This window comes from Arvicola amphibius, chromosome 3 (genome assembly GCF_903992535.2).
Source record: "Arvicola amphibius chromosome 3, mArvAmp1.2, whole genome shotgun sequence".
Classification (NCBI taxonomy): domain Eukaryota; kingdom Metazoa; phylum Chordata; class Mammalia; order Rodentia; family Cricetidae; genus Arvicola; species Arvicola amphibius.
The window spans coordinates 106,711,733-106,717,505 of NC_052049.1; the positions used below are offsets into that span (position 1 = coordinate 106,711,733).

The following is a 5,773-nucleotide window of genomic DNA, read 5'->3' on the forward strand; positions in this document are numbered from 1 at the left end:
AGCAAGAATTATAGTTACAATATTTATATCTATTTTCTCTTTCATCCTGACTAAGGAAAACTATTTCTATTCTTATACTTCACCAAAGACTCCAGAAGGATGCAATATTGCCTAAATTAACAGGAAGTGCATTATAAACAATTTCTGAAACTCTAGAATTGACAGAGACATCTCACTGCCTGAACAGTCATCCTAAGTACTTCTGTACCATTGGGGCATCCATCTTCAGTCTACAGGCCCATAGTTCCATAGTATTCAGCAGACTTTTCCACAAACCAGGAAATTTCAAAGACAGTTCTGCCTGTATTGGCAGTTTGTCAGTCACTTTCTTCTGTATCCTGCATAATGTCTGGCAGAATCTTTGATGAAGCAGGAACCCTGAAGGACCATCCCACTTTTAGGCAACTTTAGAAGTCATTTCTCTGTGGGTCATGCATATCTAGTTCATACAGTATAGTAACAAGCTGTCTAGGCAAGAGCAGGGTTTTTTTTTTGCTATTTTTTTTTTTTTTTGCCAAATGACTACCAAACTTCATGAGAAGCCTCTTCAATGCCCATCTTTCTCTTAAAGTAATTGGTGCTGCCAGGAGCAAATGTGTCTCATTGTCATGAAAAGTTGTAAGTTCTTAAACACCTTACATGCCATATTCTGTAGCTTCAATAGGTTTGAATAATGACGATCTAACTGAAATATATCTCTATATATCTAGAAAACCTAACATGACTACAAGCTTGATTATTAGAGATGAATATCTATTAACCTATATTTCTTAATTATACATTACATTTTAAAATGAGCTATACAAACACAATACCTTAATGAAACAGAAATATACATATAATAAAATTGACCTATAATTGGTATCCAATAAACCAAGATCTATACCAATGCAAATTTCTATAGCATATCCCCCCTTAAATGTAAACAAACATTTATAAACAATCATTTAGGGAATTTGGGCATAGCTCTCTCCAAACTATTCCTGCTTTTTGTTGAGCAAAGTAATTTTGGGCATGTTCATGGTGACCTTTCGGGGTCTTAGACCATAAAATCATATTAATCTGGAAGGAGTCCACAGGTTCTCATTCTCTGTGGAAACAAAAGAACAACCTCTTTTCCAAAGCAACATATCTTTAGACCTATATTTTGAAGACAAAATACCTTTAAAGTATATAGGTTGATCTAGCTTAGCAGCCCATACAATGAAATATCATTCTGTACTTAGCTCCTTCAAAGTTAAAAAATTCAAAAACACAATAATATACATAATCTAGATTCTCTTTGCATATTACATCTTTACATGACCTATTTGTTTTTACTCTATTACTTTTTAATATTTATTTTATTATCTTTATTTCTTTAATCTATGACTGCTGTACTCTGTATCTTTAAAGACCATGCTTTATTATTTTAATAAACCATTTAATTCTTTTTGTAACTGTCTATATTTTTTTCTTCTCTGTCCCAAGCCTAAGTACATTTTTAAAACACACTGTGACCTATTTAGAGGTCATTTTCATCTGGATCTGTCTTTATTGTGTATCTGTAATTCTTTTCTTTCCAGGAGCATTTCCTAAAATGCTAAGCCACATCATAACTAAGGCCAAGGTTGCTTTGCCTTTTGGCTCCACCCAGTCCAACATGTTGGAGGAAGTCTGCCCCAGATCCAGGGTTTGCTCACAGCAGAACTGTGTTACCATTAAGCAAGTTGTAGTCCTCTGCTCACAAAACCCATTTAAATGCTCTATAACCAGACTTCTTCAAACAGTCAGAACCATTTGAGCTGTCAAACCAGGAAGCTGCCATTTTTAAAGAATCCACACAGTCTCAGTTATATAAATTAAAACCAAACTGTCTATTCAAAAGCTGTGGAGCAACATGTATCCTAATAATAAATGAGAATATGAGAAATAGTTTCTAGAAGAAGTCTGGAATGATTTATAATAGACAAACCATCTTTAACTCTGTATCATTGTTGTTATATATAATTTACTTCCTAGTAGAAAGGCCAGTTTTAAGTGTCAGAGTTTTATTAACTATGCAGAGACAAAAGAAAATATCCTTCAACTTAGAAAATACAAAAGCTTCTGTGTCCTGATTAATGTACTTTCTATTGCATGGTGTGAGCTATATATTTGTAATATATGCTATTTGTATGTGTTTCCAAAAGTATAACGTTTGTCTAAAGTCTTCCTAATAAAGTACAAACATTTTGTAATTCTGTATTTTATCAAATATTGAAAAGCTTATTTTGAATACATTAAATGTTTTAAATTTGATAAAATTACTTAAAGTTTTATATATGAAAATTATTTGTAGTGCTGTTAAATATATAACATGCACTTAACATCATTAATCTTCAGTATTGTCATTGTATATATTCATTTTAAATAATATGTGACATAAGGTATTAATATAAAACCTGTGACTAATTGAGCATATTTCTTCCATATTGTTTCATATCTTATTTTTAATCACTGCACCCCAATGTTTATTAAGCCTTTCCCCCCTACATTTCTGTTACATGTACATATATGTATGCATATAAAATCTATTAAGAATAAGAGAAGAAAACATGGTGTTACTTTTAAACAGATCAGATTAATTTACATATTTGTGCCTATACATGTGTGTGTAGAAACACAAAACTCAGATTTCTCTTCAGAAACAAAGATAATTGGGGAAGCAAAAGTCTAAACCCTATATCTACACTGGTGGATGCATGGTCTCTAGAGTGAATAGAAAGGATGAGTATAATTGTGAGTCTCCCAGGAAATAAGGATCATGATGAAGAGTGTAACATAATTTCCCCACTCCTAATTCAATATAAATGCTCTCCTCTGAAGAAGAGCCTCGACATTCTTCTGCCCTGCCTATAAGCACACACAACCTGCAGTTAGTTACAAGGCATTTTCTCTGCTTCCAGAAAAGACTCAAAGCCTTAATCACAAATAATGTTCTGCAATTCAGAAATTGGCCCAAGAGAATTACATCTTGTGTATATCTTCTTTAAATTGAAAGATCTGAAAGTTTTTAATCTGAAATAATTATCCAGATAAAGAGGGAAATGGGAAAATACAATTGCTCTAAGGATTGAACTGAAAATTGTGAGTTCTGAATTCCAGGTATACTAATATCCATCCTTCTTTCCTCTGTCTTTTTAAAAAATGAATATTTGTTTCCTTTAATTTTTGTTTTATTAAAGAGATTTTTTTTCATACGTATATTCTAATTACCATTACCTGTCCCCCAACTCCTCTACAGTACTATCCACTCCCTCTCCATCAAAATCCACATTCTTAATGTCTTTTTACATATGCTGGGCTTCAGCAAGTGTCTTCCTTTTCCTACGCAAAATGAAGCTCAAGTGAAACCTGCAGAAGAAATCATTCAAAGGGTTCAGAGTGGGTTCAGAGGCATTGACCATGGAGTTGCAACATCACTAGTGATGATCACGTGCATGGACAGAGAACTCACTTCTTCCAGATTCATGACTCTGTGACAAGGGGACAAGAAATATTCTCTTCGTGACTCTCTCTTTTCCTTTTGTTTTTAGACTAGGCACCCATTTTTCATTCCTAGCACAGCAAAGTTGAACCTGCAGTAGCAACCAGCACTGCACTGTCCAGGCATCTGCTCCAAATTTTAAGGTTGTATGGAGAGTTCTAGTGAAGGAAGACAGGAGATGGGAGAAGGCTGTATGCTTATCAGAATTTTCTTTTTGCTTTTTCATAAATAATATTAAAATTTGGTACCAGTGGACTTCTGCCATAAGATAATATTTTGTGGTTGCAACAGCTGTTTCTGTATGATTAATCTGGGTTAGAGGAAACATTCCCTACTTACAACTCACAGGTAGGAGGAAAGCCACGACTAGTAAGAGTCATCTTTTAATGTAGGACTATTTCTCTGTCCACAGATTTCTGTAGAGAAGAATGAACTTAGTAAATGTCTCTTCGGTGACAGAATTCATTCTTGTTGGATTAACAGACCAGCCCGAACTTTAAATGCCCTTGTTCTTTATGTTTCTAGCAATGTATCTGGCCACAGTACTGGGAAATTTGTGTTTAATAATGCTGACTGTGCTGAATTCTCACCTCCACACGCCTATGTACTTTTTTCTATTTAACTTGTCCGTTATAGACCTTTGCTATTGTTCTGTGTTCACTCCTCAAATGCTGATGAACTTTGTATTAAGGAAGAATATAATTTCTTACAAGGAATGTATGACTCAAGTCTTTTTCTTTTGCTTCTTTGCTGTTTCTGAGTTTTATGTGTTGACTTCTATGGCCTATGATCGCTACATGGCCATCTGTAATCCACTCTTATATAATATTGTCATGTCTCCAAAATTATGTTTGAAACTTATGCTTGGGTCCTACTTTATTGCATTTTCTAATGCTGTTGCTCACACTGCATTCATGTTGAGACTGACCTTTTGTGGTGCCAACACCATCAACCACTACTTCTGTGATATTCCTCCTTTGCTCCAGCTCTCCTGCACGAGCACATATGCAAATGAACTTGTAATTCTTGTTGTTGGGAGCATCAACGTCATTTTCCTACTTCAACTATCTTTATCTCTTATGGTTTCATCCTCTACAGCATCTTCCACATCAGTTCCTCTGAGGGCAGGTCCAAAGCCTTCAGTACCTGCAGTTCCCACGTTATTGTTGTTTCTCTGTTCTTTGGTTCAGGTGCACTTGTATATTTCAAATCCTCCTCAGATGGGTCTGTGAACGAAGGAAAAATCTCTTCTGTCCTTTACACCAATGTGGTTCCCATGATGAATCCCTTAATCTACAGTCTGAGGAACAAAGATATTAAGGTCACCCTGATGAACAGCCTGAGCCGCAGGACCTTTTGATTGTACATGGTTGTCTTTATGCCTCTTATTTCAAGCACAGAAACAATTTCTATGTATGAGCAATGTTTCAGCTGATGGCTTTACCTTTGTTATTTTTCCCTAGAAAATATTTGACATTCATTTTTACTTTTTTGTTACTGTTTTTTATCTTTTGTTTTGAAAGGAAGAATGAATTGGTGTAGCTGTGAAGCCTAAGCTGTTCACTTTTCTGTCATAAAAAGATATGTAATTTCCCTAGATTTGATTTTTCTATCTCTAGAGTTTGCTTTCTTCATTTTCTCCATTTTCTATTCTCTTTCTTAATAAAAATAATGCCACTGGCATATTGATTTGAGGTTGGTATGTACAATTAAATTAGAAAACTTTTAAATAAAAACTTAAAAATACCACAGAAAGTTCTTACACACCATGCCCCATTCATTACAAACATTTTCTCTTTTATTCTCTAAAAATTTTTCAAATGATCAAATAAGGTAACACTATGATGGCAGTTTCCATGTTGTGTGAGTTTTTCATTTTGAAGTTATATCTTTAAATGTGTAATTCAAACATTTGCTTCTTTTCTTTACATCTCCAGTGAAAACTAACATAATTCTTTCAAATGCCAGTGAGACAGATTTGATTTATTGGTAATCAATTACTTAATGAAAACTGTAGAATATAATTATTGTTCCAGGTTTAAAGGATGCTATTAATTCACATACTTTTGCATATTCTGTTAGCATTCAGGAAATATGAACATAAGTTATAGTATAGATTTGAATCTTTATAATCGTTTGTGGGGAGATCTTCATCTAGATCTGTTGCAATGTTCACTTTATTTTGGATTATTCTTTTTTGTTTTGTTTGTTTTTTCTGTTTGGGTTTTTGTTTTTGTTTCATTGTTTTACAGTAGAGGTTTGAGT

The 5,773-nt window shown here is 33.9% G+C and overlaps 1 pseudogene; it reads left to right on the plus strand.

The window, feature by feature from the left end:
• Positions 1-3,936: 3,936 nt before the first annotated feature.
• Positions 3,937-4,868, plus strand: LOC119810372 (annotated as a pseudogene).
• Positions 4,869-5,773: the final 905 nt, after the last annotated feature.